General features: G+C 52.3%; 1 long non-coding RNA gene across 1 annotated transcript; it reads right to left on the bottom strand.

The window, feature by feature from the left end:
- Positions 1-22,679: 22,679 nt before the first annotated feature.
- LOC135189685 (uncharacterized) lies at positions 22,680-24,094 on the bottom strand. Its single transcript, XR_010308220.1, has 2 exons — positions 24,050-24,094; positions 22,680-23,325 (listed from the first exon to the last, which is right to left on the bottom strand). It is a non-coding gene; the product is annotated as an uncharacterized LOC135189685 (long non-coding RNA).
- Positions 24,095-24,305: the final 211 nt, after the last annotated feature.

Genomic DNA, 24,305 nt, shown 5'->3' with positions numbered 1-24,305 from the left:
GAACTTTTTAATGGCAGCTCCTTCCTCTCGTCTTGTCCCCTGAACTGCTTCTCAGCCAGTCTCACTCCCCGGGTGGCTGCGCCCAGGGAGTAAGTGCTGCCGGAGCTTTAAGCTTCCGAGTATCTGAAGGGAAATGTTCCTAACGCTGGGATTAAAGCAAGTCACAGGACAAGTGAAGTAAAACTGCCTGTTGGTGTTTTCACCGAGCTTATTTGTGTGCAGGCTTTTGGAAGGCACAGTCGGAGAACTGGAGGATGAGTGTGGCAGGTCTCGGTCTGCAGGACCCAGCACAGACTGAACCAAGGCGAGGCTGGGGGCAGAGGTGGACGTGGGTGCTCGCCTGAGCCCACAGCCAAGCATTCCCCGGCCGAGGCAGCGAAGTGAAAGCATCCTGCTACAGTGACGAGGGCTAAAAGGTCAATGGCTGTGGCTAGAAGTTATCAAGACAATTACTGCTAAGGCCTAGAGGGGGACACCAGCAGCACCCCGGGCGCTGCTCACCGCCCGCAGCCTTCCGAGAGCTGCCGCGGGCGGGCAGCGGGCTCCGAGCAGAGCGGGCCTGCGGCTCCCCGCGCCTGCCAGCTGCGGCAGCGCCGCGCCCGGGGCCGCTCCGGCTGCTGGCGGGCACGGCCCCCCCGACATCAAAGTCCCCTTCCCCTCGCCCCTTTCAGCGGCGGCTCCCTCCCCTCTCCCCGGGCGCCCGGCCGCGCTCTGGGGAGCCCCTCACTTTTTGTCCTCTCCCGACCCTTCTGGGCCACATTCTAGGTTTTTATTCAGGCCATCTGCTCGCCGGGGACGGGAAAAGGGCTGCCGCCGGCGCGGGCGGACAGGCCCCTCCCGGCGGGGAGCCGCTCGCCGACATCCCCGCGCCGGGCAGCCCGGCAGGGCCTGTGCCGGCCGCCGCCGCCGCCGCTTTATCTCCGCTTCAGTATCGGCGGCCAGGGAAGGGCTGCCGGCCGCCTCCCCCTGCGCCCCGGAGTGGTATGGCCGCCTTGTTCCTGACGGGAGTCTTTCTAAAGACCTGCTCAAGCCTCACTAAGCAGCTGTGAGTTAGGTCATTTTCCCAGGAGTTTTACATGTGGAACACCGGGCATTAGGAAGGCCTCAGAAAAAGGGACACCATCTGGCCCCGGCGGAAAAAAAAGGATCATGACACTTTCTGTGGTACCAACAGGCCCTGATGAACCATAAAGGAATTCAGGCCTCGACTGTGATCTGATGGTGACTGGCCCAACAATCCCCCCGTGACAGCCTCCCCCGCCGCGCCCCGCAGTTATCTCATAGCACAATGGACTTTTGTGCCGCGCTGCTGCCCGGGGGCGGCGGCAGCGCCGCTCGCACTGCCGCGCTGCGCCGCAGCCCCCTGCTCTCCGCCCTGCCCTGCGACATGCGGCCCCAGAGATAAGGACACAAAGGAGGAGGCTTGTTTTGGGGTTGGGCTCTCTCTTTCTTGTTGTTGATGCCCCCCCCGGCCCCCCAGCTTTCAGACCCACTCGCATTTATTTCACTGTACCGAGGAATAAAGAGGAGGACTCTGGAGTGGGTGCAAGGATTCCTTTGCCTGGAAGCAAGGAAGCTTCCCCTTTGGAGTTAAGTCAGCACTAAGGGAAAGTGCCTTCTGAAAGTGAAATGTAATTAGTGTGGATTAGGATTTGCAGCTGGCACACAGTGGTTGCGAGCAGCACAGTTTGTCACATCACCTTCTCCTCCTTGGGACTTGGAGTTGGTTTCCCATCTCACCTCCTTGTGCTGGTCTTGGATTGACCACATCCCTGTGTCCTCATTCCGCCTTTGCTTCTTTCCCCGTTCTGATTCCGAATGTGTTTTCTCTTTTGGCCTTTCTTTCCTTCTCCACTTTGATTCCAGATTTTCTCATCCCATCACTCTTTCCTCCTCGGTGGGGTTGGATTTTGGCTGTGTTTGTCGTGTTGCCCTTCTCTCGTTTTGCTCTTGAATTTCTTTATTTCCTCGTTTTGATGTTGCAATAATTTCAGTATAAAAAGGTGTTTCACTACCAGCACGGTTGGATTTACCCTGCTTTGTGTTTTCTGGCCTGATTTCAACGTGTGACTGTTGTTGCATACAGGAAGTGTCTTAAATTAGTTTGGACACTGGGGTGCAAGCTGTGCACAAGCAGAAGTAGCCCCCCCTGCCCCCACCCCCTCCAGGATGCTGCCTTCTCCCTCTCCTTCTCCCCACTGTTCCACTCCCACCACAAGAGACAGCCTGGGAAAATAAACAGATCTTGTAGCCTGCCCTCAAGGTCATTGTGCTGACCTTGGAAGGGTGGGGGGCACAAAAATCCAGAGTCAGGGAGCCGGCAGGGAAGGTGACCTGCTGCCTGCCCCCAGCTCCCCGCTTTAACCCGAGGCTTGCTGGTGCTTCCACTCACCAGGCTCCTGTGGCACCACTGGTGGGGAGGATACCTTTGCCGCTGGCACCTCAAGCCAGGCATGGCTCCCAGGGTCAAACTCAACACCTCTGACACGTCCAGAGAACCAGCTGCAGGCTGACGTATCCTGGGCAGCACGGGTCTGAGGAGCCCTGTGGCTCCTGGCTGCCTGCCGGGCTACAGTGGGCTACATGTGGCTCTGAGTTTGGGGCATGCTGCCACTCCCTGAGAAAGAGCTGGTGTGGATTTCTCTGAGGTGCAGGTGGGTTGTGTCTGACTTCTGTCTGAAGGGGTGACAGATGGATGCCAGCCACCAGTCTGTCTGTCTGTCCTCCCGGATTGGTGTTCATGCACCCTCCAAGGGGGCATTTCTTGTGCCCCGTGCTGCCCTCACCCCTTGGTGCTGCAGCTGCTGCAGAACCTGGGTCTGCTGGATGTGGAGGTGAGAACACACAGCCAGAGAGCTCCTGCTTCACCTGGGCTGCTGTGGCAACCGCAGAGCTGTCCCAGGGAGCCAAAGCACCATTTATCCTCCTTCAGGGAAGGACAGACAAGGGATTGATGTGGTGGCTTTAGCTAGGTCATTCATCTTCTCATTTTCAGCATCCTTTTGCTACCTCAGGAAATGTTTTAACTTTCCATTTCAAGCCGACAAAGTGGAAAGGAGAAAACCTGTGGAGCAACCACATCCAAGCAAAACATCATGAAACTGCCACAGAAGGAGGCCTCTGCTGGCTGCTGGACCAGCCTGTGGTTTGAGCTGTGTGAGGAGAAGCGGTGCAAGACCAGGCCAGCTCTGAGGAGCTGCTTTGTTGTTTTATTTGTGAGGCAACAATCCCATTCCCTGCGGGCTGCCGTCTGTGCCTACAGCTTGTGCTGTCTCCCAGGAAGGAGGGCAGGAAGAGCTCTCTGAGAGCATCCCTGGGAGCATCTCTGAGAGATGGCAGGAAGGAAGGGCTTGATTGCAGAGGCAGGGACTGTGCCCGCGCGTGTTTGGAGAGGTCTGAGGATGGGGTCTGTGGCGGTTCCCAGCCACTTGCTGAAGTGTTTTCACAATTGTGCACACAGTTATTTAGCCCTTTATGAGTCCCAGCTTTTCAGAGCCTGCCTCTAGCCACTTCAGCGAGAAAGCCTCCAAGCAACACTGAGCCGAGGAGGAGGGAGAGCAACCCCTGACGTGGCTGTGCGGTGGCTACCAGCTGAGTGGCCGTGCGGGGAGAGCCCCTCCTGGCAGCCCAGAGGGCTCTGGGGGCTGAAACAAGGAGCAGGAGGAGGAGACTGGGGCATCTCGGCGTGCACTCCCCTCTGCCACCACAAAAGATATTTATCTAGTCCACTGGCTACTGTTTCCAACGCGAGGAAAACTGGGCCGAGGACTTTATCATGCAAATAGTTAAATGATCTGCAATCTCCCCTCTCATTCAGGCAGCCCTGCTGGCCCTAATGAAAAATGTCAGGCGCCTTTAATAACAGAACAATTTGAAAACTTGATATATCACAAAACCATTAATTTTAGCCATTATCTGTTTGACACTTTTCAGAGCAGCGATTTCACTCTGTAACATGCTTCCCGAGGATTAAAATGATTTTAAAGGATTAAAATGTTAATTAAAAATAGAATAGAACTATCAGTGGCTGCGCAGAGCAACAGAAGTGTTTGTCTGTGCGCCGGTGTCACGGCGCTGCCTCCTGCCTCCTTAGGGTGCCGAGTCCCAGTTCACCAGGAGGGAAGTGGCAGATCCAGGAGCAGTTCTGTTCTTCAGCTCTCCGACAATGCATCTGTTTACACTTCACAAAGGCAGCGTTATGTCCTTGAAATTTCTAAAGGTCATTGTTAATGGGATCAATTTTTTTTTGGTGCCAACTGTGTCTTTCTTAGCTCGCAAGAGCGCTGGGGCTGGAGGGGGTGGGAGCAGGCAGGTCCGGCAAATTCCGTGTGACCAGTTTAGCTGCAATAATCTCTTTTCTCCTCCTGGTCCAAGCTACACATGAGAGCACTCTAGTGTCTTTCATCATTATTTGTCACCCTTTTGTGTCCAGCAACTTATATCTACAGCCATTCTAGCAATTAAAATAAAAAAAGGACCAAACATTATTCACAGTGAATAGCTCTGAGAGCAGTGACATCAAGTACCAACCAACCCATTGAAGACTGGGTACCTGATATCCCTGGAGGGTTTTATAGAGGGAAAATGCAACCCCAAATCCAGCCCAGGAACCACGGGGTCGTACAGAGAGTTCAGAGCCCCAGAGGAGAGAGGCTCTCTGCAGAGGTTCGTCTGCCAACGTGTTCTTGGACTGAGGGGCAAGAGGAGCAGCTCCCTGCTGCCCTACAGCGCATTTTACACCAGTGGCATCTCGAAGTTCCTTTGTGTGCCCAGCACCTAAAGGGGATGCAGTGCTGCAGCACCCACCTCTGTCTTCCCAAGTGCTACCACTGAGGAACTCTTCATCCCCAGTGCTCTGGCACAGGGAAGCTGTTCTGGGGTGCTTCTCAAGGGGCTGGAGTGTGCTGAAGTCACACAGAGTCTCCCCCCATTGCCTCCTCCCTGTGCTGCTGCCTTCCTGTGCACCTGCTGCGAGCGGGGCACTCACATGCCTGGGGAGGTGCAGCTCACTCCCCTGCTCAGCAGGTAAACAATGATTCTTCTCCCAGAAGTGGATTATTCTCTGCCCAATATATTAATTTTCCTTTCACAAAGGCACAACACTCCCTGAACTTCAATTTCCATGCCTTCAATTTCTCCCCAACTATTAAGAAAAAGCATATTCTTGTGTTTTTAAAGGCCCTTCAGAGTGAAATGACATTGAAATCAAATCACACCAAACCAACAACCCAACAGCAATGCATTTGTTGCATTTCGTGGAGCCTGGATGAATACACTGAGGTATGGACAATGGCACAAAGAGAAATGACTCTGCTGGCATCAAGGGGAGGCAAAAGATTCATCTGTTTATGGAAGTGGTCTGATTGTCTGACCTCAGAGTTGTGTGAGGCTGCCCAGAGGTGACTTCTGCAGTGAACAAATAAATATTCCATGGTGCTCCAAAGCCTGCTGTATCCTTTTACAGTTGGTCATCAGGTTAATTAGTGGCAGTGTCAAATAAATGCCTTTCATTTCTGACCAGCACTTGTGAAGGTCTGGGTTTGCAGGCACTGATGGTTACTGCCCTGCTGCTCTAGAGAGGCTGCTGCCACCAGCAGAGCTTCCTTCTCTTCAGCAGGTAGAGCTTCATAAGGCATCACAAACTGGCCCTCACCCTTCTCTGAAGGAACTGAACACACTGAGTTATCTTATTTCTTACCATTCCAGAGTTCATACTTCAGTATTTCATCACAGTAGTTTTGGGGTATCAGTATGGGCATTCAGTGGGTTTTCAGGGTCAGTGCAGCCCAGGCCAAGGTATCTGCATCTTGTAAGCCTACATTTTTCTTCTGCAGTTCCAAAGTGCTTTCAGAGCATGGCTAAAGGTATCGAATGCCAACGAGCAGAAAAGAGATCCTGGCAGCACTGTGCCAGAAGCTCTTTGACTGACATTGTCCCAACCATTACTTTGTCCTTTGGGAGGCTTCACTGCAGGCTCTGGGCACTAGACTCTAGGAAGTGGGGAGCAGTCAGAAGGATGATGACTGATCCAGACCTTCCACTGACGTCTGACTGCTTTAGTGACACCTCCAGGGCATGCCACATGCATTTGGCACAGTGCTGCTTCTTAGGTGCTGGTGTTCCTGGGTGGCAGAGGTGTTGCCCCAGCTCTGAGCTGAGGGAACCCAGGCCTCTCAGCCTCTGGAGGGAGAGTTCTCCCCCACAGACAGTTCCTTCTTAAGCGGGGAGAGAAAATACTGAAGTGAGACTGGGACAGTTCCCAGCTCTGATTCCACTGTTTAGGCTCCGTGTCTCTGGCGAGAGAGGCTACAGAGCACATCCCCTGGGGCTCTGCCCACGCAGCCTGTCCCTGGTGAGGTCTGGGTGTGCAAACTGAGTGCCTGCTATTGGCTCAAAGGGTCTCTACCCTTCAGTCCTAGCACAGGGATGCAGAGGGAAGCTTAATTCCTAAGTGTTTTCTTAAAGGGCAAAAGAGGAGAAAACTTCTGCCTTGCCAAGGATGTTTTTCTGTTTCCAAACGAGATGAATAAAATAGTGATATATTAAATGCACTGCTCTGCTCGGGCCAGCTGCTCTCCATTTGTGACAAATGACCACGCTGCTCTCCCTAGGAAAACCAATCTTGGCTTTAATGCTGTTTATGAAGGAAATCACCATTTGTACTATGCCTTCAGAGCTGAAGAGCGATGCTGTGAGAAGTTTCCTCAACTCTGGTGAAAGCTGAGCTGTTTGTAGAGATGTCAGCCACAAGATTGGTGGCTGGGCCTAGCAGGTTGCATTCAGAATGGCTCTGTGTCTGTTTTCAATTTGAAAGGAAATGGCTAAAGTGTTGCAAACACTCAAAGCTATGCATTCTGCATCACAATGAAAGTGGTGTCATTATACACATTACACTCCACAACGGCTTCCTTTTTAATACAAGGAGGACATAATAATCAGAATCTGCTGAGGAGAAAGCACGGGATGAAAAAAAAAAGGCAAACCTGAAACAGAGACCCCTGGATTTGCAAAACCACAGCCAGTGCTGTGCACATGGATTGTTCCCTGGGATGCTGCCGTGACTTGTACAAGACAAAAGTGTTTGGAGTAAAAGTGATGCATTTGTGTTATCTGTTCAGAAGAACAGCCAGGAGAGGTCATAGCATAACTCCTACTTCCCTGCTTCTCTGCTTCTCGTCCTTCTCCTTCTCCTCGTCCTTATCTTCTCCAGGTAGTTTGGAGGGGAAGAACTCCAGGTGGTAGGGCCGAGCACCAAAGTCACACCATGTCTCTTTCTGACTGCCCAGCAGATGAGTTCAGAGCTGTGACTAACAACTGCACTGGACTCCTGGTCGTGTAGCCTCTCCTGAGAGGTGACCCCTTTTTGCTCTCTGAAATCCCACGTCTTCCCCGGCACCTATGTCCTTCAGGAGCTGTTTAATCAGAAGCAGCTCTTTCAGCCCTTTCTCCTCTCTAGACAAACACTTGATGAGCAGAGGTTTGCATTCCTGGGATCCCCTTGGCCTTTGGTTCTACTTTTTATAATTTTCAAGAGAAATAGAAAGGGACAAAGCAAAAGGTCTCCTTGAATAGCAGAGCTGCACTGTGCTGGCACAGGATAAAACTGAGACCTCATTTCTTGGTGTCAGACTCCCAGGGCTAACCTTGATGCTGTCTTGGTCATCTTTGTCAGAGCAATGTCTGAAGCAGGACTCTGATTGAGACTCTTGCCTCTGGCCAAGGTGAAGAGGAAGTATTTCCCCAGCTGAGTTGCACCGTAAGGAGCAGAACCTTGCCCTCCTCAGGGGTGCTGTGGCCAGAGCCTGCTCTCCCTGTGCAGAGATGGCAGCCCCAGCTAGGACACAGGACACTGACCAGACACCTTCACTGACTTCTGTTCTCGGAAGCCCTTTGCTGCTGCTTCTTGCACAGGCACCTGCTGCTGCTTTGCTGTCTGGGACACCAACACTTGGAAGCATCTCCTTACAAACATCATCATGAATTGCAGAAGGGACAAGAAAACACCCACAAAAGAGAGACCTTCTACATCTTTGCTTTGTGCTTGTCAGGACCACCTGTGACTTAGTTTTCCACCAGGCAGCATGATGGGAGCAGAGATGGAGAGGCTGAGGCTGTTTACCTGTCAAGCTGCAGCCTCTCTGAAGCACTGAATTCTGCCACTGGCTGTTGTGCTGTGAGCACCTGGTGTGATTTGCTCTGACTTTGACCCTACAGCAAAGAGACAGAGACTGAGCAGCAATCCCACTTTGTGTTCATAACACTAGTGTGGAGCCTCTGAAAGGCTTCAGGCAGCAGGTATTTGATGGAGCACCAATGTGTGGCCTTTCCCCAGGGGCCAGTTCTGAGCAGATGGAAGGACACAGTAATCCCCTGGGAGCATGTTCTGGTGCGCACAGCTCCAGAGTCTTTTGAGCTCCTCACTCTTGGCCACTCTGGGCCCCAGCGTGCTGACTTGTTCTTTCAATCCCCTCAGCCAGTCAAACTCTGCAGTATTCCTGTTGTTGATTAGTTCAGGTCTGAGTTAATTTCATTTGGTGTGGACTCTTCACCAAGCCTCCATCTTAACTTGTATCTGTGGCTGATGGAGTAAAACCCAAACCAAACCAAACAACTCCTACCACAAAACTTTACCAACACTGTGGATTGATTACACAGCAGACCAATAAGAAAAAGAACTCTGAAGTGAGATGGAAATGGAGAAGGAAGTGATGAGCAGCACTGTAACATGGGTTCCAGGGCTCCTTTTCCACACCCTCCTCACCATGTGCTGCTTATGTTCCTAGCAACAGGCTCAAAGACATAGTTCAGATGTAAAAGTCTTCCATGAGAAGATAAAGTTCCTTACTGATGGGATGAAGTGTTCTCTGAGTGCCACCATCAAGGACCATGCTTCCTTATAGCTCTTTAGCCAAGGATCTGTGAGCCAGCTTGGAAGGGGCATTGCTGTACTGAAATGAAGGAGGCAAAAGAGGGCTCAGAGGGGGAGCCCCAAGCACAGCTCCAGGGTGGAGAGGAGCAGCATGTGTCACTGACTTCACCTTGCTGGAACACCAGCACACTCTCAGCATGGGTTTGGTTCTGCCTGACTGGGATGGCAGTTAAAGGACTTGGCAAATAACAGATGGAAGGGAAGCCACAGCAGATCTCTGCTGCTCACCTGGGCCTGGCTTCCATCCCAGCACAGGGATGTGGTGATAGTTGGAGAAGAGAGAGCAGGACCTAAGGGGCTGGTGCTGAACTCAACCCCTGTGAGTGCCAGAGCCTGTGGCAATGGGGTGCTCCTTGGTGCCAGCTGTTTTGGGAAAGAGGAGCGGAGGATGAGGCTGAAGCCCCTGGATCTGCTCCCCCGAGCACTGGGTGCAGCTGATGGGCAGAACCAGGAATATGATGATCTGTCCCAGCCTGCCGTGCAGCTGACTAGAGGGGAGCAGTGTGTGCAGCTGTGATGCTTTCATGGCTGCTGGGCTTTGCAGGAGTGCAGAGAGCAAACCTTGCCAGCAGTGGAGCCTCACGGCCCCAGCCTCCAGCGCTGAGTGCTGTGTCCATTGCCACCCCAGTCACACGCAGTGCAGACCCACCCTGCCTGCAGTCTGCTGTTTGATATTGCAGGCAAGAGCTGCTCCCTTCTCCTGGGGCCCGGGGATGAAACCAAAGGGGTGCTGTGCTTTTCCTTCTGGCCTGCTGGGGAACAGAAGCTGGTGTACTAAATAAGTTATCTGCTAGGAAATGTAGGTGTGCTGCTCCTTCGCAGTGGCTGTGGGATGCTAATGCAGGAGTGGTGGGAGCTGATGGCCAGCGGCGCTGCGCAGGGCTTCTGGGGACAGGCAGAATCCTTTGCAGTGCACTTCAAAGGGGGCTCTCAGTTAAGGGAAAAGAAGGATAGATTTTGAAGTTTCTTTCTGCCAGAAGGCTTTACTGCGAGCCCCTGAAGTTCTTCTTTTATAATCAGGGCTGAGATGGGTACTTTTCCTTTCTTTTCTGCTTAATTTGGGCCAATGTGTTTCGAGCCTTGTGTAAACCCTTGTGTGCGAATCCTGCCTGTGCTGTTTACTGCTTTGCTTTCTCTGTTGGTCTGGCTGCTTTCTTATTTATTTATTTGTAATTAGAGACTCAGCCTCAAAGGATATTTACAAGGAGACCTTACCCACTGCTTTGGCATCCATTCAGCATTCGTTCCTGGGGCAGCAAAGTTGTTCCTTGGCATTAAACACCACTAAACACTGTGTGAACACAGCACCTCACCATGTGGGGCTGGTCAGGCACCACCTTCTGGGACCTTTCAGTGCCTTCCTCTTCACTCGCTCCTGAGACCTGAGCTGGGAATGAATCTGCACTCTCAGAATTCACTTCTCTCTGAATTCAGCCCTCCTCATCACTGGTTCCCATCTAGGACCTCCTGAGTGAAAACCAACTCTACCAAGTGAGCGACCTCCAGTTCTTGTGTTTTGAAATCAAGGTTTGTGCAGGATCAGGTCTGGAATTGGAGCTTCCCTTGCACCTGCAGCCAGTAAGGCAGCACTCTCCCAGGGAGGAGTTCAAATGCCTGTGGTGGGAATGTTTTCTGAGACCACAGGGCCTGGGCAGGCTCCTTTATTCTGTGACCTTTGCAAAGTCATTTTCCTGCTAGGCACCTTGAATTGGGTGGTTTGTTAGCGGCACTTGGGAGAGCAGTGGCATCTCTTCTAATGTCCCTCAGCAGTGCTGTCCCAAGGACATTGTGCTGTGTGCCTCAGCTCTCTCCTGCTCACACTTGGAGAGACTCATGACAGGGAAGTCTGAACAATGCCTTCCAGTTGTAGTCCCGAGTGGCACACAACTGACCTGGAAGTAGACCACCTCGGATACCAATGAATCCAACAGACCACCTCAGAGCAACAGCCCTTGACTGGAACCTACTGAAGTATGTTCACAGCATCCCAGGATGTCAGGAGTTGAAAGGGACCCAAAGAACAGGACCACACAATCCAGCTCAGGGCACACAGGAGCACATCCAGACAGGCCTGGAAAGGCTCCAGAGAAGGAGACTCCACAGCCTCTCTGGGCAGCCTGTGCCAGGGCTCTGGGACCCTGTAAGGGTAAAGAAGTTCTCCCTTGCATTGAGCTGGAACCTGCTGTGCTGCAGCTTCCATCCATTGCTCCTTATCCTATCCCAGGGAGCAGTGAGCAGAGCCTGTGCCCCCGGTCCTGAGCCTCAGCCCCCAGAGAGTTACAGACATTGATTAGATCCCCTCTCAGCCTTCTCCTCTCCAGACAAAAAAGGATTGTAAAACAATAGTTCCCTGAAGGCAGTTCTGTTTTGGAGCTGGGACTGTCCCAGCTTGTGCTCCCAAAGCTCAGGCTAAGTGCTGCTCCCTGAAGGGGCCTTACAACCTCATTTCACACTGCCACTTGTGCTGACCGCGGGGAGCTCTGCAGGTTCATGCAATGAATGCAGCAGAAAAGATTTCCTCCGGGTGTGTGCAGAGAGCTTCTGTGACCAAGAAATGCCCCTGGGGTAAGATCCAGCCCTGAATTGTCATGGTTGGAATGGTTTTTTGGTGTGAAAAGTAACTGCCTGTGGCTGGTGGCAGTAACTGAGGCATCTTTACCTGCCTGCGCTCTCTGGTTCCGGTTTGGATGCACTCTAAGAACAGAAGACTTTGAGCTTTGCTTCATTCAGGGGCAGGGCTAAAGACCTCCTCCCAGCGCAGAGAGGGAGCAAAGGCAGTGCTGCGTTTGCTGACTCTACGTTGGGGTCCCTGTTGCAGAGCGGAGCTGTGGCTCGATGCGTGCGCCTGGGGCAGCCTGTGTGAGCTGTGATGTTGTCTGCCTGCAGCCCCTGCTCTCTGAGCCATTTTTGGTTTGTAATTTCTTTCACAGTCAACAAGGCTTAATCTCAGAAGAAGATTTAAAAGAATACAATTTGTTAAGGCCACCAGAGGCCCCCCAGCCTGCCGCCTCACCCAGCCCTCAGCTGAGCGCCGTGAGAAGATGTGTGCCTTGTTTGGAGCTGACCCTAGCAGAGTATGATATTAATAGGTTATTGACTTGGTGGGTCTTAAACAGCCAGAGGGAAGATCCCTTGCAGTAGCTGCAATGCACTGGAGGTTTGTTTCATTGATTGGGCTGTTTAACCCATCATCTCCAGGCGTTTAAACAATGATATACGCTTGACAAACCTAATATTTCATTATCTATCTGGGGACCTTGAAAGAGAAATTAAAGGAAAGAAAAAGACAACTGGGCAGAGCCATAGCAGGAAATGGTGATAAAGGAGAGGGGGAAACCCAGGCAGAGGATGGCCAAATTTTGGGCTGTGCCACAGCTCAGAAATATGTAAAGAATCGCATAATTTTCCACAGGAAAAGTGGGGAAATGATAGCAAAAGAGCCCTGGAAGCCTCTCGGTTTGCCTGGATTGTGGAACCCCTGTAAGTGAGAAGTCATTTTTGCCCTGTGTGCTCAGGGAGTTGGGTCAGATTGGCCCTTTCCAGCTATAGAAAGCGATGGCAAAGCTCAGCAGCAGCGTGGGCTGCAGGACAACAGCAGAACGTTGGGGCTCATGCTAACTTTGCAGTAAAGATGCACATGGTGACAACCATAACAGTGACAGTGGTGGGCTTCTGGCTGTGGCCAGAGAGCGTCCAGCCCCAGAGACTGCAGCAAGATCCAGGTCTGTGAGTGGAAGCTGTGCTTTGAGCCACCCAAGACCTTCAGGCTCAATGGGCTGAAGGGGGTAGCTCTCCCCAGTGGATAGGAAGCTCTCTGCTTCCCCTTGGCTCCTGCATCAAGCCTGCAGTGTGCTGGATGTGTCCCAGGTGTGGGGAGGCCTGCTCAGCACAGCACAGCAGAGCATCAGGCTCCTGCTTTGTCCCCACTGCACTGGCAAGTGGCTCTGTAGGAGAGCATGGCTTTGGTTGAAATCTGACCTGAGCCAGACTAGCAGCAGCAGCCTGGACTGCATTTTAGTCATCCCTCCACTCGTTTCTAGCTGTACATACAAGAACGTGGGACTTGCAGTCTTCCAGAGTCACTTTGGCTTGGTGTCCCTGCTAGAGGTCACCAGAGTTAAACCAGAAACGTCCCCACTGAATCATTTAATGACTGGAAATTGGAGGTAATAGACTTGAAAACGAATTCTCGTTTCTGCAATTCAAAACCCTTTATCTGTGCCATGTAGTCCTGCTAGAAAGAGCAAAATGGCCTTTAACAAAGTCTATTTGCAGAATAGTAAGAAGTGTTAAGATGCCAGATGCATCTCATTATGAATTTTAATGAGCAGATTCACACCTTGTCTTCCATTAAATAAATTACATGGTCTCTTCCAAACTCTTCCCTGGCAAATCTGAGATTTGTTTCTAATAAGGAGAGCTCAGGGCTGCTCTTCCTGTGCTCCATAAGCTGTCAGAGCTGGGGAAGGGGTCACCCTCACTCGTGTGGCAAGAGCCCACAGCTCCTCCCTGCCACTGCCTGCAACGCGATCAAAAGTCAGAGTCAGAGAGTGAGATATTCTGAGCCGCAATTGGGAGAGAAATCAACCCTGGAATTTTCTTTGTATCACAGGAGCAAAGACTCAAACCATCTACATCACCCAGAAACCTCGAGAGAAACGAACCAAGCCTGGCAGTAGGCAGTGAAGCACCCCCTGGGCCCGTTGTCACAAGTGCAACCTCTTCCATAGCCACATCCTTCTGGACGATGGTTTGCCTCCAACAAACAGGTGTCTGAGCTTGGACTCTCCTGTGCCACTTCACCTCTGAGCAGGTCTGAAGTTCACAGGCTCCTTGAAGTTCCCAAACAGCGTCGATTTCAGCAAGGGATGTCTGCAAACCTGTGCTCTGCAGAAGTGAAGCCGAGGGGAGGGCAGAAGCTTCCCTTCGTTTGCATCCCAAAAGGAAGGGTGTTGAATGCGCTCCTTGAAGCTACTGATAATTGTAGAGAGGCATTAGGCTGCTCCGAGTCAAAGCAATCCCACCGAAATCAGTGCTTCGGAGGCAGAGGTCTCAGTCTCTGGGCTGTGTAACCAATTTGGGTATCGCATGGAGAACCTCAGGCGTTTGTCCCTGCTTACTGCAGGGAGGTTGGACTGGATGGCCTTTTAAAGCCCCTTCAACCCAGTGTGCTCTGTGGCCCCAGGGTTCCAGGAGCCTCTGGTTCCATTAGCCAGGGATTCGGTGATCCCAGGGCTCCAGGAGTGCACTGTGTGTGTCCCTGTGAGGAACAGGCAGGAGCAGCTGGTGCTGGTTTTAGTGCAGGGACTGCCTCCTGTCCAGACTTCGCCCCCAGCTCTGCCTGCTGCCCGGGCAGAGCAGCCCCCACTCTGTGTTCAGAGGCTGGGTTGGGTTGTTTGCTTCTTTCAAAGGGGAGCCATTAGAAATCAATTACTGCGTTTTCCTGGGCCAGGCAAATCCAGGTGAATTAGATGAAGGGGAAGCCAAGTGCAAGCATCAACTCTCACTAAAGCAGCACTAGTTAAGATCCAGCAGATTTATGAGCTTTATTTTCTACCTTAGGCCTGTCATATTTTTTCACCTTTATGTTAGTTAATTGCAGAGTAACATAAATTAACTTTGGAACACAGCAAAAATGGGAACTTTATTTATGAATTTCTTGGATTTCTTTACCCCAAGCCAAACAACTAAATTGCTACTTAGCATAAATTATTTATTGGCCCTGGCTCAATACCATCCAACACCAGCCCCTGGAGGTCTGGGAGATATAAAAGATTTAAAGCATCTGTGCGACAGCTCTGGTGCAGCCACGGAGCTATGTTTCTTTCCAGAAGGGTCCACTTTATTTTGTTGCAAATAAATAGAGCCTAAATTTCAGGGGAGGGCTGGGTAGCTCCTAGCAGGACCGTGGTGTTTTGCATATGTTAATCACCTACAGTTGCATGGCAGAGAGACAAACACTGCTCCCACAACTGTTCTGGGGAGACCTGTTGGTGAAAGGAGGCATTTTAATGTGTACAGGATACAGGGAGGGACCAATTCTCTGGCTCTTTGGTTCATGTATGGTCTGAGTACAGAAATCCATTGCCAAGTGATCATATATAGAGAGAGTCACTTCCTCAGCTGTAGCATCTTTATCTTTACCATCCTTACCATCTTTATCTTCATGAGCTCTCCATGCATGTAAGGAAATGGTGGACAAATCATTACCTTGCAAACAGGCTTGTGCCACACAATATATTCACACCTGAAGCCAGCCTCTGGCTTTACTCTGGCAAAGACATCCAAACAAAAGCAAACTGGAGCTGCTGCCATCCTGCGTGGCTCCCACGAGCTTGCTCTCCACCTCCACACCACCCCTGTGGGTGCATCATGCTTGGCTCTCCCTACTTCAGGCTCATTGCCCATTGTGCTCTCCTCAAATGCTCCTCACCATTGGGAACAAGAGGAGAAGGGGCAGGACTCTGGAGCCTCTCTGTAAAGTCTCTGACTGTCAGAGCTGCAGATAAATATGTAGGTGATAACTCCAGCTCTGAGGGACCTCATCGCTGCAGAATGATTATCTGCGCACTGAGCACACAGCTGAGCGCTTCTGCAGGTGAGTGCACAGCACAGGTCTCACTGTCCTGCCCTGTCCAATGCTCCTACCATGCTTCAGCATGAATTCTCAAGGCTGTTTTTAGACAACAAAGGAAAAGTTTAATTTCCCTTCTTAATTCTTTTGTGTAAGCTTTAAGGTTGCACCATTCTCAGTGTCAGCAGCACTTAGAGCATCTGAAAAAAAAGGCACAGTGCTCCGAGCAGCCTGCGAGCAAGCAGAGAAGCACTTACTTCTCTCAATAGCTTACAGCCAACACATGCAAAGCCCGGGAAGGGTGGAGGAAACAGGTCTGGGAAGTGATTCACCACTTGTTGCGGAGCAGGGCAGAAGAATCCCACAAGAAGACAGCTGAGAGCCTGGAACACTTTCTGAATGCAAACCCATGGCCGAATTCTCCCCAGGGATTTGCCCAGGAACTGTGCAGAGAGCTCTCTGCAAACAGCCCACACAAAGGAAGGGTGAGAAGTCTGGGAGCCTGGTAACAGGTGAGAGGAAGAGAGGAAATGGCCTGAAATCGTGCCAGGGGAGGGCTAGGTTGGAAATGAGAAGCAATTTCTGTCCTGCAGAAGTGGTCAGGGACTGGCACAGGCTGCCCAGAAAGGTGGTGGAGTCTCCATCCCTGGAGGTGTTGAAGCAACCTGTGGCCATGGCACTTGGAGCCATGGTTTAGTGGCCATGGTGGTGCTGAGTTGATGGTTGGACTGGATGGTCTCAGAGGGCTTTTCCACCCCAAACAGTTCCATGATTCTTAATGATTCTGTGATCACCATCAGTAAGGTTGGGCCAACACGCATTCAGTAAGCCCTTTGCCTGAGCCCAGAGGGATCCTGTGCAGGGAGGGATTTCCTGCATCCACGCTTCGCTTCCTCATCTTTCTCCTCTTGCTTTGACACCTTATTCTGTAAGCACCTCCACTTTGTCAGGGGCATTAATCAGGCTGTGACTCTGAGGGGCTGCTGTGGCGCAGGCGTGCAGCGCTGCGGAGCCACTGCCTGCTGTCTCTGGCGGTGCATTCGGAGAGAGCCTCTCTGGGGCTGTTCACACTTTGTGCTCCCCATTGCTAATTCAGCTCAGGGTTTGGCAGCACTGCTCAGGAGGTCTGCCAAGGAACCACATCTCCTGCTTCTGTGTTCAACACAATTTGCTCCTTGCTGGGTGTCTGGGATCTGCAAGTCCTGCTCTCAGTATGCCAAGTGTTTTGTTGCTCCTCGTGTTCAGCTCAATCCTTTATGACAGCAAAGCCAAGCAAAACCTTCCCTGCACTTTAAGGACACTTGAAACAACCTTACAGGTGTCCCCACACAGCCTTTCAGACCTTGCTTTTGAGCCACATTGGAACTAGTCTGCCTAGGCTCTGCCTCCTTGTTGATGGAGAAGGAATATAGAAGGCCATTCATGGTCTGACATCATTCAGCACTGAGGAAAAAAAAGGGCTCAGATGAAGCCTTTGGAGCAGTGACCTAAATAGAGGCAGCCAGCCATGAATCAGGAAATTTCTTCCTTTGCTGCCTGTGCTCCTGCCCCGAATTTGTTTAGAGGCATTAATCTTCTTGCTTACATCTTTAACAACAACCTTTGCTCACATATAATTACAATTACAATTTGCCAGTGATAAATCAAACGAGCACCAAGCCTGAAACAAACTAAGACATCTCAGCCCCTGGCTGAGCTCTGCTGTGCTCCTGCTGGCAGCAGCAGCACGAGGGGCACCCTGATCCTTCCATGCCAGCACTCAGGCACAGCCCTCAGCTGCCAGTGTCCAGCGGATCTGTGGGGTGTGAAAAAGCTCATCCGTGCCAGCAGAGCCCCTGTGGAAAATAAGATTGGAGCCTCGAGAGCCTCCAGTGGCTGCACATCTGCAAGGGCTGCTGCAGGGCAAGGACAGGCCAAGCGAGCTCCCTCAGAGCCACACACCAGCAGGCACAGAGCTTCTCCTCTCCTGTGCTGGCCAGCCATGGCTGCAGCAAGCTGCAGCTCTAGGACCAGCTTTGCTGGTGGGAAGAGCCCAATAAATGAAAGAGGAATGAACTCTGCTCCTGACACAGAAAAGCAGGGAAGTGCTCACTCCTCGGGTGAGGGCTCTCAGCAGCTAGCTAGAGAGCAGGCAGAGGCAGCAGCAAAGGATGGGCTGTTCCATGCTGTCTCCAGAACTGCAGCCAGCTGCTGCTCTTGTTAGGGAAATAACTTTGGGAAGAGTCTGCACAGAGCCTGTCTTTGCCTGGTGAGACTGACACCAAAACTGGCAGCCAGTGAGGCCAGAGGCATCCTGGGCCATGCCTGAAGAGAGCAAGGTGTTGGCACACAGGAGAATCCATCTCAGCTTCTTCTGGTACTTCCCGACAGGTCTGTCACCAAGGTGCCTCTTAGCCATAGCTCGGGTGCAGCAGAGAGAGCCAGGGCTGGAGGCACGGCAGGGCTGGAGGCACGGCAGGGCTGGCACTGCTGCTGCAGCTCCACCTTCCTCTTCAGGCTTAACAAATACAAAGAAGTTCACTTCCTCGTGGGCTAAACAAGCGACAGCTCTCACAGCCTGGCACCTGAAATGCTCTCTTGTGGTGTCACAGCTTCCACCTGAGCACCTCACTGCTGCGGGCACAGCCCAGAAATGCACATCAGCTGTGGTGAGCACAGACTGTCAGCGACGCTGAGGGGATAGAAGGTGCCCGGTACCAGGCAAGCAGTACCAGGGAAGGGAGCACTTATGCAGCAGATGCCCTGACACAGCCTCTCTCAGGAAGGATGTTCTCATCCACCCTGGGGGTGACTTTGCTGGCAGATCTCTCCATCCTCAGGGGAGCAGAGGAGGACTCCAGCACCTGCTCTCTACATTCTCTGCTGTGGCAGTGATCAAGAAGGAAATCATTAGCCAGAGCAGCCTCCCAGCTCCCATTACTCCTAGCAGGCCTTGCACATCTCATTTGAAATGCACAATGCAAATATTTACCTTCAAGTGTCAAAGGAGACTATAAAGATCTTTATGGATCTTCACACTTCAAGGACTTAATTCATTAAAAATAATTATACATCTGTGGAGACTCCTTCCACACTGGGGCTGGGATGTGCAATCAGATGCCAAGGAGGGAGGCAGAACGTGCAGGCTGTAGGCCTGTGTGGCAGCTCTGCTGTGAGAGGAGGACTCCTGCCCAGCAGAACACACGTGTGTGAGCAGGGCTGCGAGGAGACCTCCCTGGAGCTCACCATGGATACATCAGAGAAAGTCACTGCTGGCACTGGGGACTGCTAATGCTGCAGACAGGCTGCTGTGGCTTGCCCACCTCCTTCGCCTCCCTGAGGATCCCTCTGCCTTTTAGTCTGAGAGCAGTTTTAGGAAGAAAAATATTGGCAACTGGTTTGATTTTCTTTGCTCCCCAGGGGATGCTGACAGGCAGGCTCAGTCCCCATGGGCTGTGCTCCCTGGCCTGCCAGCACTGTCACTGTCCCTGCATGCCAGGGGCCCAGCTGCCCAAGGGGCCCAGGGCTGCTCAGGGAGAGAGGAAAGAGCCCCCTGGGGGCTCAGAACAGAGAGAGAGAGGCCGATCTTGCGGTGCTCCACCGTTTGTCCTTCATGCCGTGCATTGACATCAGCTTGTCCTGAAGGTGGAGGCGGCTCCGGGAGCAGGGCTGAGGGCAGGGCAGTCACAGCCACACGCCCTGCTTGGTGCGTCTTGAGCTCAGTTTGCAGCAGAGGTGAAGCCCAGAGACCAGGGCAGCTCAGCCCCTCCTCGGCTAATGGACCTTATCTGTCTTCATACAACCAGTTTGCACTTCATGACACCTGCTGGAGTGGCAGTGGCTGCAGGGCCACAGCCCAGCTGCTGCTGCGGGAAGTTTGATGGCGTCTGAAGCGCAGGAGGACATTACTGGACTCTGCTGCAGCATCAGAGGTTTGCCTTTGACACCAGGAGGCTGGCAAACTACTCATGAAACGTGCTCCCAGGGTGAATCTGCTGTAGCAGTGCCTGTTAGAGCTGAGACGGGCGAGCACGAGCCGTGCCAGCTTGCATTGCTGCAGCTGGTATTTATTCCACCAAGAGGTTCATGCATGCAGAATAAGTGGCACCTTCCTGGTGAAAGCCTGTAATTAGCTGAAATCCAAGAAGTGACAACTCTTTGCCTTGCCTGAAAGTTACTGCAGGAGATTATCAAGTTTGAAGTCTTCCAGGAGCAGCACTGGCAACCTTCTTGGCTTTGTGAGGCACAGAGTGCACTGGGTTGGGAGGGACCCTCAGAGAGCATCTTGGCCAACCCCTTGCAGTCAGCAGGGTCACCTCCAACCAGATCAGGTTGCCCAGTGCCACATCAAGGCTGACCTTGAATGTCTCAAGGGATGGGGCCTCACCCACACTCTTGGGCAGCCTGTGCCAGTGTTTCACCACCCTCACTGTACAGAACTCTTGATGTCCAATGTAAATGTATCCTGCTCCAGTTCAAAAGGTCTTGGTGCTGCTGAGTCCCAGGGGACGTGGGGTGTAGGGAGCACATTTGTAGCTCATGTGGAAATGATGCTCCCCTCTTCACCTCTCTCTGTTGTCCCTTCCCTTCTGCCTTCCCCGCATTCTGCACACCTCCATTTTCAGGGGTAGTGCAGGGAATCAGAATCATTAATGCTGGCAGGCAGCTTTAAGGTCCCCCTGAAGCCTCCTCTCTGTGCTGCACACCCCCAGCCCTCTCAGCCTGTCCTCACAGCAGAGCTGCTCCAGCCTTTGGGTCATCCTTGTGGCCGCCTCTGGCCTCTCTCCAGCAGCTCTTGTGTCCTCCTTATGATTAAATCCAGCAAAGTAAAATTCATGGAGTGACCCCAGATACTGATGAAAGTTCCATCCCCTCCTGCTCGGGGCGGAGAGGCCACAGGAGATTAATTAGTGCTGGCCGCGTGGCTGCGCGGCGGCCGCGGGGGCTGCGCCGCCTGTCCTGGGAGCCTGTTTGCCTGTTCTGCCGGGAAACAAGGAGCGTCCAGGGGACTCCCTTACTCCAGAGAGCTCAGCACTGGCAGGATTATTCTACCTCCAACATGCAAATCTCCATTTCATCAAGAGCTAAAAGGCTCTCTTCATAATGAGAATAATTCCAGGTAATTTTTCACCCATTAATTCGGGGCTGCTCCTTTGCAACTGCTTTAAAGTAATTTGTACAGCAATTGTAAAGAAAAAACAGTCAGAAAATGACCTCTCTGCCCCTCCCAAGTCAGAGGGCACCCACTGAGTGATCTAGACCAACATTTTCTGCAAGGCATGGACTACAGTGCAGGATGTCCTCTGCTTCTCTTCCTTGGCAGCAAAAGGAGAAAGCCTCCTCTTTTGTGCAAACTTGAAAGGCAGCAGAGGAAGAAGTCCCCTGGAATGCCTTTGGAAGGTAAGAAGAGGAAGGTTCACTGGAGAGCCCTCAGCTGCAGGGGACTTCAGGGCAATTGACTTTGGTGTGGACACTCAGAAGGGGGAAAATGCTCCTCACTGGTCCCCTCTCCCCTTTTGCCACCCTGTGTCCTCCTTGCCCCTCTGCCCCTTGAGGTCTCTGAGACATTCTTCTGCTGACTGCTCCTAGCTACCCATCAGCTGCATTCCCCTACATGCTGCTGCAGAGATCCGCAGCAATCCAAGTCAATTAGAAGACAAAGATGTTTAATTTGATTCTCCTTTGTTCCCTGATGATATTCAGGAGGGCAGCACATGGCACTTGCAGATGGATGGCAGCTAAACAGCCATTTAAAGCTGCAAGCAGAAGTGGAAGTTTGTTTTCATTCATTCTCTATCTCTCATTCAGACACAGCAAAACATTTATTAATCCTCCTCCAGACCATATGCCATGTGTCTAATGAGTAGTGGGTTCAGTTAATCACAGCAACCCAACCAACTATGGCAGCAAACCCACTGCAGAGTAGGTGCAGAAGCTTGTGCTGTGGATCTGAGTTACTCAAAGAAGTGAGGAAGAGGCAAAATCAGCACCCCCAGGAAGTTCAAATAAATACTGAGCCAGATGAAATATTTCTGAGCACCTGAGATGCTCTCTTGAGAGTTTTGGAGCTGCTGGCTCAGACACCTTGTGATGGTTTGGATGTTCCCTGTCCCCCCCCCCTTTAGAAATCACCCAGACTAGTCTCAGTCGGCTCTGGGGGTATAAATGAAGCTATTTACAGCAGCACAATATACAAGCAGATAGTTACAGTACATGCAGTTATATACAGAAATATACAAGGTAAAAGTAATACAGAAACACAACTCCCCTCCCAGAAACCTGAGTCCCCAGGAGGGGCTCTCAACCACCCCTGCACCTTCCCCCTGCCCCTCTCAACCTTACCCCAGTCCTAAAGAACAGAGGTTCAGACAAGAGGTTATGAAGCAAAGTGGGTTAGGCCAAATGGAAGGTGAGGTTAGGGAGTAAGATGTTGCTCAGTCAGCAGCCCAAGTGAGTGACCACTCTTGCAGCAAAGACATTTGTCTTCATCTCTAACTTAACCCTCCCCTGGCACAATTGCAGCCACTTCCTCTTGTCTTGTCACCCGAGAGAAGGAAGAAGAGCCCAAGCTCCACCTCACCACAGCCTCCTTTCAGTTGCTGTCTATACAGGACTTCACCTCACACCTGCCTGAGGCTGCAGGGCCCCAGTGGGAGCTGAGGGCAGAGCTTCCCCAGCCTCACCTGAGTTCCAGCTGGAGCCACGCTGGACTCCTGCAGACGTCGTTACTGAAGGAGCTGGGTGCTGGGGAGCTGCCGTGAGCCAGCACATCTGCAGGGCCAGCGAGGCGGCGCTGGGGGAGCTTGGGATGCTCCCCTCCCTCCCACCACTTTCACCAGGTTGTGCCTGTGAGAAAGGAGTTCCTGTGCCTCGCTCGGTGCCAAATTACAACTTGCAGCAGCTCGTCCCCTCTCTGGGCATTCGCCGCAGCGCCTGCCGAGGCGGAGCGGCACCGGGAGGGCACCGCCGCCTGCCTTCCACTCCAGCCCCAGTCTGACCCAAACCCTCCATTTCCAGCTGCCATAAGCTCGATCTTCTGCCAGCCCACTCCTGCAGCGAGCTCCTGGCGTCCTTTGCTGGCTGCAAGCGCTGCTGCTCCTCAGTGATAAACATTTACCCAAGCTCTGTGATCCTGCCTGGGTGTTTGTAATTGTTAGGGGAAGCATCCCTCCGCCCTCCCCCCGTTGAGTCAATCTCTCAAAAGCGAGTAGTTTTTTATTTGGGTTCCACATCCTCATGTATTATGTAACAATTAGCAATAATGTGATGGATAATTTTTTTGGATCAGCTCCTGATTCCATTACTCAGCTCCTCGATCGACCAGTAATTATGAATCATATCTTTAATTAGCTGCTGCTCTTCAGAGCCATATGAAAGCCAAGGGCATGAAGTGATTGGCATGAAAGTTTTCCTAGTTAATGCTTCTGTCCATGTGAGTAACCAGGGCTGGAGTCAGGGGAACGTTTGTAAGTGCAGGAAGGCCCCAAACCCTGTGCCAAAACAGATTCATACTTCTGAGCTAGAAAAACACAACAAGAAGCCACAAAAGTCCATCAGCCCCAGCTGCAGGAAGGCAGCACAGAGCACAGTGCTCAGAAATGAGCAAAGGCTTCCTATTGATCCCGTGCTATTCTCTGGGGAGCCTTCCAGCTCTCCCTGGCTGCTCCCCTCCCTCCACACAGTGGCAGTGATCAAGCACACGAAGCCATTCACTAAACCGCAGGGAGTCACAACTGGGCAGCAGCAACTGGGTGTGAGCTGGAGAGAGCTGCTTGGGATCCCTGTGGATGGTCTGGCCGAGGGGATCCAGTCCACCACCAGTCAGCTTGCAGACAACACCAACCTGGGAGCAAGTGTGGGTCTCAGAGAGCAGAAGGGCCCTGCAGAGGGACCTGGGCAGGCTGAACAGGTGGGCACAGTCCAGTGCCATGCATCTTAACAAGTCCAAGTGCCAGATTCTGCACTGTGGCCACAGCAACCCCATGCAATCCTCCAGGCTAGGGACACAGTGGCTGGAGAGCAGCCAGGCACAGAAAAAGTGATTGGCATGGGAAGGGGCTACCCAGGGAGGTGGTGGAGTCACCAGCATCCCAGAGATGTTGCCATCAACACTCCTGAAGTCCTCCCAGCAGCAGTCTTGTCATGGGGAGGTGTCCACATCATCCCCAGGCTTTTCCCAAAGCCCCTCACCCATTCCTGATCCTGTGCTCACCCTAGGAGCTGGAGCACTTTGCACTTGCATGCCAAGGAGCCCCAGCCTCCTCCTTCCCACCCAGCTCCTCAAGGACACCTTCCACACACAACCTTTTGTCTTCTGTCCCCTTGCAAAAGGCACTGTGCCAGCCTGAGGGGTGCTGGTTAGTGACCAACAACTAGGGTGCTGCCTAGGTGTGACATGAGCTCCTCCTGAGAGACAAGGAACTGAGCCTGGCACTCGCAGAATGTGAGAGGCTGAACAGACCTCAAAAGCCTACCCAGCCCAACCCCCCAGAGCAGAAACTCCTTTGGCTTCGTTACAGTCCAATTTCCATATTTACCTTTTTTAACCCTCCCCTCCCCTTTCTTACCTCTTCATCTTCCTTTCTTCTCATCTCTCTCCTTTTCTTTTTATCTTCTTCCTTTCAGCACCACCTGCCCTTTGCCCACCCCACCCCACATTTTATCTTCCCCCCCCAAACGCACAGCACCTGGGTCCTGTTGGAGTCTCCTCCCACCCCAGGTGTCACCACTTTGCCCTCCCTGCCCACTCCCCTTTATAACTGGCCCTAGCAGTAGCAAGCCTCAAGCTTGCCCATTGTGGGCAGAAGGATCCTCCTCGGATCA

Source organism: Pogoniulus pusillus, chromosome 33, assembly GCF_015220805.1.
Source record: "Pogoniulus pusillus isolate bPogPus1 chromosome 33, bPogPus1.pri, whole genome shotgun sequence".
In the NCBI taxonomy this organism is placed as follows: Eukaryota; Metazoa; Chordata; class Aves; order Piciformes; family Lybiidae; genus Pogoniulus; species Pogoniulus pusillus.
This window is presented reverse-complemented; position numbering and strand designations above follow the sequence as displayed.